Source organism: Cebus imitator, unplaced genomic scaffold (assembly GCF_001604975.1).
Source record: "Cebus imitator isolate Cc_AM_T3 unplaced genomic scaffold, Cebus_imitator-1.0 Scaffold317, whole genome shotgun sequence".
In the NCBI taxonomy this organism is placed as follows: domain Eukaryota; kingdom Metazoa; phylum Chordata; class Mammalia; order Primates; family Cebidae; genus Cebus; species Cebus imitator.
In genome coordinates this window covers 12,349-23,271 of record NW_016107632.1, presented here as the reverse complement: position 1 = coordinate 23,271, position 10,923 = coordinate 12,349, and the positions used below count along the sequence as shown (strand labels likewise).

Genomic DNA, 10,923 nt, shown 5'->3' with positions numbered 1-10,923 from the left:
GCTGAGGCAGGTGGAATACTTGAGGTCAAGAGTTCAAACCCAGCCTGAGCAATATAATGAAACCCCATCTCTACTAAAAATAGAAAAATTAGCTGGGAGTGGTGGTACATATCTGTAATCCCAGGTATTCGGGAGGCTGAGACAGAACAATTGCTTGAACCTGGAAGGCGGAGGCTGCAGTTAGCCGAGATCGTACCATTGTGCTTTCAGCCTGGGCAATGGAGCAAAACTGCATCTCAAAAAAAAAAAAGCCATTTTCCAGAGAAATCAGCAGGTCTCTGGCTCTTGGGCTTAACCAGATTTGAGGGATTGATGTAAACACTATAGAACTTCATGGGGTTTCTAGGTATCAGTTGCCATCTCTGAAAATGAAGACCTTGAAGAAGACAAGGCGAATGAGAAAAAAATATGAAGAATGGCATTATGCTTTATTGAGCAGCTACTGCCTATCTGCACTGTCCTAGACAGTAAACTTCAGGTTATTCAGACCCTGGAGGCACTGGTGACCAAAGGCTGGCCTTTCCCAGGTCCTCCGAGCCTCCCCTCTCAGCCCCTGACATGGCTGTCACCGGCAGCCTCCTGCTGGCTGCTCAGGCCTTTGGCTGCCCACTGGCCCACCCACCCACCCACCCGCTCTGAAAAACCCTCCATGAGCCCTGAAGACCAACTAGCATGGGTGCGTGTGTGGCTGGCTCACGCTCAGCACCATTTCCTCTTTTGCAGGGGACTATGGCAGATTATTTAGTTCTCAGACACCTTTCCAAAGGCAGGAATGGTGTAAGACCAAGGAAATGAAGTGTCGGCACTTATTGGTCTGGCATAAAACATAATTTTAGGTCTTCTTGAAATAAAATGAATGCAATTAATGGCTTCAGGATCCCTTTAAGAAGGCCACGCTGGCCTATGGTTTCATGCCTGAGAGAGAAAGTACAGTTCTCAAGTGGAAAGATAACGTGGCCATAATCTGTCTACCCCAGACACTGAGGTCAAGGAGACATGCCATTCTTGCTGAATGTGGCACTGACTCTGCTCACAGAAACAGAGGATCATATTCACCTGTCACTTTCTAAAGTCGCTTTCTAAAGCCCTTAACAGATCGTATTCACCTGTCACTTTCTAAAGTTTGCAGTGGGGAGAGTATCTATTTCTCTGTTCCAGTGTCCCAGCACTTCATGTCAAAGCAGACCCAAGCTCCTAATGTAGTAACAATTGTTAACAATTCTCAGCACAGTAGCCAGAATTTTTTTTTTGAGATGGAGTTTTCATCAAATTCAGAAATTTTTCTGCCATTATTTTTTCAAATCCCCTCTTCTCTATTAAAGATTCCAACTGCATATATATCCAACCACCTGATGTTCTCAATTTAGTTACTGAGTTGTAATTGTTGTTCTTGTTTTTGAAGCAAAGGCTGGAGTGCAGTGACGCAATCATGGTTGACTGTAGCCTTAAACTCCTGGGCTCAAGTGATACTCTCACCTCAGCCTCTGAGTAGCTGGGATTACAGGAACATGCTACCACACCCATCTGGGTTTTAATATATATTTTTGTACAGCTGGAGTCTCACTATGTTGCCCAGGCTGGTCTTGAACTCCTGGGCTTGAGCTCTCTGCCCATAAGAGCTAAACTATATGAATCCCAGAAAAAAAAAGAAGAGTATAAATCTTCATGAGCTTGGATTTGGCTATAAATTCTTAGATATGTAACCAAAAGCATAAGTCAAAAAAAAAAACAAACGAATTAGGATTTAATCAAATTTAAAATACTTTTTGTGTCAAAGAATACAATCAAGAAAGAGAATACAACCCACAGAATTGGAGAGAATATTTGTGACTCCTATATATGATCAAGTCTATTAGCCAGAGTATATAAAGAATACTGATAAATTAATGATAAAATCTCAAATAGATTTAAGAAATGAAAAAAGAATTTGCATAGCTATTGCTCCAAACAAGATGCACAAATTGGCAATGAACACATGGAAACATGTTTAAAATCATGAGTTATTAGGGGAATTTCAGCCAAACCACCGAGCTACCACTTCACACCCACCAGTAGGACTGTGATTAAAAAAACAAAGCAGTGTTAGCAATAATGTGGGGAAACTGAGACCTTCCTACATTGCTTGTGTGAATATAAAAAAGAAAAGATTTAGCAGTTCTTTTAACAGTAACAAACACAATTACTCCAGGGCCTAGCACTTCCACTCCTAGGTATATATCCAGAAGAAATAAAAAATATGTTCTCACGAAAACTTGAATATGGTGTTCATAGCGGCACTATTGACAGTAGTAAAAAAAAAACAAAAAAAAACCCATCTGTCCACCAACTGATAAATGAAAAACATAACCAATTATATGCACACAATGGATGTTATTCAGCCATAAACAAGTGAGGTATGGATACATGCCACAACATGGAGGCACCTGAATACCTTCTGCTTACTGAAAGAAGTCAGACACAAAAGGTAGCCGATTTGATGTGTATGAAATGTCCAGAATAGAAAAATCCATAGACAGCTGACTAGAGATTGGCAGGGTGGGTGGAGAGAATGAAGTTGGCTGATACAGGTAAGGGGTTTCTTTTCAAGATGATGACAATGAACTGAAATTAGGTAGTCCAGATAACGGCAAAACCAGAATATACTAAAACCCACTGAACTGTATCTTTCAAAAAGGAGAATTTATAGAATATGAATTATATATGTCAATACAAAAGAATAAGACTTAAAATTTTGTATTTTGTCAGCCGGGCCGTGTGGCTTACACCTGTAATCCCAACATTTCGGAAGGCCCAGGCAGGATAATCACTAAGTCAGGAGTTTGAAACCAGCCTGGCCAACGTAGTGAAACCCCGTCTCCACTAAAAATACAAAAATTAGCTGGGCATGGTGGCTGGCACCCGTAATCCCAGCTACTCAGGAGGCTGAGGCAGGAGAATCGCTTGAACCCGGGAGGCGGCGCCTGCAGTGAGCCAAGGTCACGCCACGGCACTCCAGCCTGGGTGACAGTGTGAGACTCTGAGGAAAAAAAATACAACACACTGAAAAGTAGTCTACTTTTAACTCAGTTTTGGATTGTTGCTTGTGAAGGCCCTCGCTTAGGATAACAAAAACAAAGGGAGGAGAAGGAGAAACAAGAATAGATACAAGAAATAGAAGCAGCAGCATAAGAAGATGATAAGGAGAATAAAACCCAGACTGGAAGAAAGGAAAAAGAACAAGTAAGGGAATCAGGAGGCCTATTATACCTTTTGTCCCCTTCCTGATTCATGAAATTTGAAAAAGTCCAAGACTAGCCCAACAAAAAAAGCGAGACGACACATATTCACCCCTGAAACTCTGTTAGTAATGACACAATGCTGCCACTCACACTTGGCTCAGGTACAGGCAGGAGGGTGCCCTCCAGATTCTGCAGAAGCAGCAAGGCCTCCTCCTTGCCCTGGCTGTGACTCCGCCGCTGCCACAGAGTCCCACGGTACAGCACCTGCAGCTTCCTACCCACCCCAGGCCAGGCAAGACTAGACCAGCCCACACGCTCCTACCCACCTTCCTAGCCCCCAGACTTACTGCTGCTGCCACCACTACCGCCGATCCCAACCACCGCTGCTGTTGCCCTCGACGCACTGGCCCACCCTACAAGATTCCTACCACCTGGCCACCACCACAGCCCTGCCCCTGTCCTGGTGACAGCCAGCCACCTTCCTACCTCCCTGGAGCTCTGCAGTCTCCATCATTGCCACCAGCTGCAGCGAGGCGAGCCATGGGGCCACAGGCTCCAGCCTCCAGCAAGCAGCAGATGGCTCTTCTTTCTCCTGGCATGGAGCAGCTGGGCGGGCAAAGCCAGAAAAGCCTAAAACAGGATGCAGAGAGTGGTAACATTAGAACCCCACCTGGTCATGCTGGCCACTAGGTGGCAGGGGCCTGTTTCAGCGAAAGCACTCACACCCACCCTCCAAAGTTCAGCCTCTCCTTTTGGCCCAAGCTGGCCAGGAACTGGGGCCTGTAGCAGGGACTGGGGACACCACGGTGCCCAGACTTCCCACTCCACAGGAACCTCTGGGCCCACCCGGGCCGCGCTCCGGAAGCAGGAGCAGCAGAAACTCAGCCCCAGCCAGCACTCCCCACCCAACTGCTGGTTCCGGTTCCTGGCCTCCATCCACAGGGCCCTGTCACCCCGTGGTGTCCGCTATTGCGTGCCCCGGGATCCCAAGTGGTCACAACACAGAATGAGAAGGTGCGGGCCTGGGAACCAGGGCGGGTCTGGGCGCCCTGCCATGCTCAGGATTCCCGCGGAAATGTGTGCCCGCCACGCTCAAGCAGGAGGAGATGGCCCTCTAGAGTCTGGAATCTGGGGAGAGAACCGCTCCTCTCTCAGAGACCACCACTGTCACTAACACCTCTGCTGCCCGCCCCTGGCACTGCAACCCCCAATAGACCTCCTAACCCGCCGCTGGCATTTAGCCCCAGGATAAATCCAACATCCCTCCCACCAACAGCCGGCAGTGTAGCACCCGATGGCGGCCCCAACCCGCCCCTGACATCAGACACTGCAGCACCCGATGGCACCTGCAACCCACCCCCTGCTGTGGGCAGCACCCCGGGATGGCGCCCTCAACCTGCTCTCTGCTGTGGGCAGTGTAGCCACGGATAGCGTCTCCAACCAGACTCCTGCCGTAGGCAGTGACGCCCCAATGTGCCACCCAAACCGACCCCAACCGTGGGCAGTGCAACCCCGGATAGCGCCCCAGTCCACTCCCGGCCGGGAGCAGTGCAGGCCTGGGTAGGGCCCTCAACCCACTCCCTGCCTCGGGCACTGCAGCCACAGATAGCACCCAAACTCCCTCCCCACCTCAGCCAGTGCAACCACGGATAGGACACCCAACCCACCCCTGCCGCGAGCAGGGTAGCCCCCGATAGCGAACCCAACCTACCCCTGCCACAGCCAATACTCCCAGGATAGCACACCCACCCGCTCCCTGCCAGGCAGTGCGGACCCCTGACAGCACCCAATCCGCTCCCCTGCCACGGGCAGTTTATCTCGCCTCCGATACCACCCCCAACCAACCCCGCACCCCCTCTCCACAGGCAGTCCGGTCCCCGGTAGTGCTCCCAACAACGCCCCCTACCTCTACCTCAGTGTAGCCGCCGAGAGTGTCCTGGACACCCCACTCCCTGCCGCGAGCAGTGTAGCACCCTATAGGAACACTAACCCATCCCCCACCACCGGCATTGCGGTCGCCGGTAGTGCCCCCAACCCGCTCCCCACTGTGGGCAGTGAAGCCATGGATAGTGCCCCAACCAGCTCCCAGACGCCGGCAGTGACGCCCTGGATATCACACACTCCACCCACCATGGGCAGTGTAACACCCCAAAGCGCCCCCAACCCGCCCCTCACTGCCCGCAGTGTTGCACCCGATAGCACCCCCGACCTGTCCCCGACAAAGGCATTGCAGCACCTTGTAGCTCCAACTCACTCTGCACTTCGGCCAGTGCATCCCTGGATAGTGCCCCCAAAACGCCCCACTGCCGCTAGCAATACAGCTTGGAATAGAGCCCCAACCCACCCCCAGCCATGACCAGTGCACCCCTGGCTAGCGCCCCCAGCCCACTCCCCTCTGTGGGCAGGGACACCCCAGGTAGTACACCCCAGCAGCCCCCCAACACGGGCAGTGACGCCCTGGATAGCCCACTGCCCACAGCAGGGTGCCCCCAACCCACCCCCCACGCCACAGCTAGTGCAGCCTGGGATAGCGAACCTATCCCTCGACCTTTTTACCTTTCCGGCAGCGCTGGAGTCTCCGTCGCCGCCACCAACCGTAACAGCGAGGCGAGCCATGAGACTGCAGGCTCCAGCCTCCAGCGTGTGCGGCGGTGAGGGGCGGGGGGGGACAAAGGGGGGGGGCTACTCCTCCTTCTTCTCTAAGCCAGCCAGGCACGGAGTAGCCAAACAAGTCAAGCCAGAAAACTCTGGAATGGCGGCACCCTAGCCCTTCGCTTCCTTTATATAGTGCATGCAAATGAAGGGCTTGGACTACATGTTCTGATTGGATGAGAGAAAACCTCTAGGTCTACTCTGATTGGTCTTTATTTTCATGTTCTGATTGGATGAGAGCAAGTTTTAGGCTAACCAATCAGAACATGATAAAGTGCAATCAGGTAGTCCTACAGGTTTCTCTCATCCAATCAGAACATGAAAAACACTTCATTAGCATAACCACGGTATGTAAAAGATGTTAAGGGGGCGTTGTCTTGCCACGTCAGGCTCTTCTGGGTTGGCCCATCTAGCTGTTCGGTGCCCCGGCTTAGCCGAGAAAGAAGAGAAATCACCTGCCGCTCATGCTGGAGCCTGGCGCTTGCAGTACCGTGACTTGCCTCTCTGTTGCGCTGTTACGGTTGGTGGCAGCAAGGGAGACTACAGGGCAGCCGACAAGGTAAAAAAGGTGGCAGAATAGGTTCACTATCGCTGGTTCACTGCCTCGGGCATGGGGGGCAAGTTGGGGGCCCCCTGCCATCGGCAGTGGGCACTATCCAGGGTGTCACTGCTGGTGCTTAGGGGGCTGGTTGGGTGTGTTATGTGGGATGCCACAGCCGGTGGAGGGGAGAAGATTGGGGACCCTATTAGGGGTATGCTGCCCGTGGCCAGGGGTGGCTTGGGGCACTATCCCAAGCTGTACTACCAGCGGCAGTGGAGCATTTTGGGGGCACTATCCAGGGATGCACTGCCTGTGGTGGGGGGTGAGTTGAGGGAGCTATCAGGTGTTGCAATGCCCTCGTTGGGGACGGGTTGGGGGCACTATCCATGACTGTGTTGCCCACAGCAAGGAGCGGGGTGGGGGTATTATCTGGGGCTGCAGTGCTGGTGGGGGGGATGGGTTAGGATCGCTATAGGGTGCTACACTGCTGGCGGCAGGGAGGGGAGTGTTGAGGGCGCTTTGGGGGGGCTACACTGAGGCGGAGGTTGGGGGGGTGTTGTTGAGAGCACTACCGGGGGACGGACTGCCTGTGGAGAGGGGCTGGAGGGTTGGTTGGGGCCTCTACTGTGGAGAGGGGCTGGAGGGTTGGTTGGGGCCTCTACTGGAGCCTGATACACTGCCTGAGTGGGAGGTACGGGGACGCGAGGGTTGAGTGCTATTAGGGGTCCACACTGCCTGGCAAGGAGCAAGTGAGTGTGCTATCCTAGGCTGTACTGGCTGTGCCAGGGGCAGGTTGGGTATCCTATTGGCGGCTACCTGCGCTATCCATGGCTGCACTACCCGAGGTGGAGAGGGAGTTTGGGGTGCTATCCGTGGCTGCACTGTTCTCAGCCAGGAGTGGGTTGGGGGCTATCTGGGGTTGCACTGCCCACTTTGGGGGGGCAGGTTGGGTGCCATATGGGGGCATCACTGCCCACGGCGGGGGTCTGGTTGGGGGCACTATCTATGGCTACACTGCCCGCGGCAGGGAGCGGGTTAAGGGCACTGTCTTGGGCTGTACTGCCTGGCAGGGGGGTGGTCTGTGGGTGCCATCAAGTGCTGCAGTGTCTAAGGCAGGGGCGGGTTGGGGCCGCCATCGGGTGCTACACTGCTGGCGGTGGAGGACTGGGTGTTGGCACTATCTCAGGGCTACACTGCCGGCGGTGTGTTAGGGGCTCTTTTGGGAGTTGCACTGCCAGCCTCGGGCAGTAGAGGTGTGAGTGACAGTGGTGTCTCAGACGGGAGTGGTCCTTATCTCCCCAGACTCCATACTCTAGAGAGTCATCTCCTCTGGCTCGAGGGTAGCAGGCATGCAATGTTTCCACGGGAATCCTGAGCATGGCAGGGTGCCCAGAACCGTCGTGGTTCCCAGGTCTGTGCCCTCTCATTCTGTGTTGCAGAAACAGCCTGGGATCCCCGGGGCATGCAGTAGCGGACAGCACGAGGTGATGGCCCTGTGGTGGAGGCCTCAGGAATGGGCATGAGCACTTTGGTGGGGAGGGCTGGCCCTGAGTTTCTGCTGCTCCTGCTTCCCGAGCACAGCCCGGGTGGGCCCAGTGGTTCCTGTGGAGTGGGAAACCCAGGCACCATGGTGTCTCCAGTCCCCACTCTAGGCCTCAGTTCCTGGCCAGCTTGGGCCAAAAGGAGAGGCTGGACTTTGGGTGGTGGGTGTGAGTGCCTTGGCTGAAACTGGCCCCTGCCACCCAGTGGCCAGCATAACAAGGTAGGGCTCTAATGCTAACACTCTCTGCATCCTGTTCTAGGCTTTTCTGGCTTTGCCCACCAGCTGTTCGGTGCTAGAAGAAGGAAGGAGCCACCTGCCACATGCTAGAGGCTAGAGCCTGTGGCACCACGGCTCACCTCGCTGCAGTTGGTGGCAGCGATGGACATTGCAGAGCTCTGGAGGAGTAGGAAGGTGGCTGGCTGCCGCCAGGGCGGGGGCAGGGCTGCGGTGGTGGCCAGATGGTAGGAGTCTTGTATGATGGGCTGCTACGTTTAGGGCGGCCACGAGGCCCAGTTAATTTTAGTAGAGACGGCGTTTTGCCATGTTGGCCAGGCTGGTCTCGAACTCCTGAACTCAAGTGATCCACCCACCTTGGCCTCCCAAAGTGTTGGGATTATAGACACGAGCCATCACACCTGGCCCCACCTGTAACTTCTATCAATAAATGTTAGTTCAGAGAGGTGAACCAAATCAGTCACAGAGGTGAGTTAATTTGCCCAAACCAATTCACAGAGGTGAGTTAATTTGCCCAAATCACACTTCCATGGAAGTAAGATTTAAGATTTGAATACCGGCACTTTAAGATGAAAACAATGAAATGGTACATTCTAAAAGCAGTCTATAATTTATTAAGTGTTTTCAAAAATATCTGATTTGTATCGTAGCTCTATAAAGTAGGTAGGATAAGCATGAGAGTATTTCAAAATAGCATTTATTGAGGACTGCCATGGTCTAAGCACTTTGCTCAATGACTTCCAGCTGTGGTCCTCCATCCCAACAGGTTGACTAAAGATCAAATATGATTTGAGATGCAAAGTGCTTCATACATAGCCTGACCTAGAGTGTTACAAAATAAAACAGGAATTATTATTTATGCCCTACCTAATTTTAAAGTGAATTAAACTTACAATGATAGATGAGATACTGTAAAATAATGTTATAAATCAGGGGAAAAAAGAGTAAATACAAAACATATAGTAGAGTCAGGGTCAAAGTGAATATGCAAATGCTCACCATAAAGTCTTTCATATTTGTTGTGAGGGTAAGCCACAGAGTTGAATATGAATGTTCTCAGTCACTGTAAAATGAATTCCTGGCAAGTTTATTTGAAGTTAGTGTTTGAATTAATAAAGTGATATCGAGACAATGAAATAAAAGCAAATCAGTTGCTAAGGAGAAATACAGTTATTCCCCATCGTGTAATAGCATAATATTCTGAGCAACATCCTTTACATAGATAAAGCAATTGGTTTCTTGGACCTGTTTATGACCATGTTACTCACCCAGGCAAATGTCCTATTCAGAGTACAAATAAACAAAAGCTATGTAGGATGACACCATGACGGTACAGTTGTATGGCCACAGGGCAGTGGGAGCTTCAGGATCCAAATAATTCATTCCCTTGGACTTGATTTTTTATTTTAAATGTGTGCACTTTTAATATTTAGTTGTATTCTGTGTGATCTCAGTCCTTTAAAATTTGTTGATACTTGTTTCATGGTCCAGCATATGGTCTGTTGTGGTGAATGTCCAGGTGTGACTTACACCAGAGATACAAGGATGGCTCAATATACAGAAATCCATAAACATGATACATCACATAAAAAGCGTTAAGGACATAAACCATGTGATCATCTCAATAGATGCTGACATTTATTAAATGCTTTTTTTCTGCATCTCTTCATGATAAAAATCCTCAACAAACATAGAACATACTTCAACATAATAAAGTCCATATATGACAAGACAAACCCACAGCCAATGTTATTCTTAATTGGGAAAAGTGGAACAAGACAAGGATGCCCACTTTCACCACTCTTATAGTACTAGAAGTCCTTACCAGAGCAATCAGAAAAAAATTACAAAATGAAAGACATCCTTTTATTGAAAACGAGGAGGTCAAATTACTGCTGTTTGCTGGTGATATAAACTTGTATCTAGATAACTCTAAAAACTCCACCAAAAATTCTTAGATTTGATAAATGAATAGGAAAGCTTTAGGATACAAAATTAAGATACAGAAATCAGTAGTGGTGCAATATCAGCTCACTGCAACCTCTGCCTGCTGGGTTCAAGGGATTCCTCTGCCTCAGCCTCCTGAGTAGCTGGGACTACAGGAATGAGTCACCATGACTGGCCAGGAAGTGCCCTTCTATCCCTCATCTGCTAAGAGGACTGTCTAAAAGGTGGGCTTTAGGTGGCCTTTTCTGCCATCTCTTTCTACTACATTCTGGTTCTTTTTCAGTATGTAATTTTCAGTAATTAGTAAATTAGCTGACTGGCTAAATTACTAAACTGCAAATTTAGTGATTAGTAATTTTTTTTTTTTTTTTGGGACGGAGTTCCGCTCACGTTACCCAGGCTGGAGTGCAATGGCTCGATCTCGGCTCACTGCAACCTCTGCCTCCTGGGTTCAGGCAATTCTCCTGCCTCAACCTCCTCAGTAGCTGGGATTACAGGCATGCACCACCATGCCCAGCTAATTTTTTGTATTTTTAGTAGAGACGGGGCTTCACCATGTTGACCAGGATGGTCTCGATCTCTTGACCTCGTGATCCACCCGCCTCGGCCTCCCAAAGTGCTGGGATTACAGGCTTGAGCCACCGCGCCCGGCCAGTGATTAGTAATTTTAATAATTTCTAGTTCCCTGCTGAAATCTATAATCTCTAATAAGCCTACTATCTGAGTCCTGTGGGTCTGTGTCTATTATTGTCTGTCTATGCTAGTTTTTACACTTAGAATTTTACCTC

General features: G+C 50.3%; 1 long non-coding RNA gene across 1 annotated transcript; it reads left to right on the top strand.

The window, feature by feature from the left end:
- The first annotated feature begins 6,305 nt into the window (after positions 1 to 6,305).
- Positions 6,306 to 8,452, top strand: LOC119467682. Its single transcript, XR_005196226.1, has 3 exons — positions 6,306 to 6,429; positions 7,714 to 7,822; positions 8,214 to 8,452. It is a non-coding gene; the product is annotated as an uncharacterized LOC119467682 (long non-coding RNA).
- The last annotated feature ends 2,471 nt before the right edge of the window (positions 8,453 to 10,923 follow it).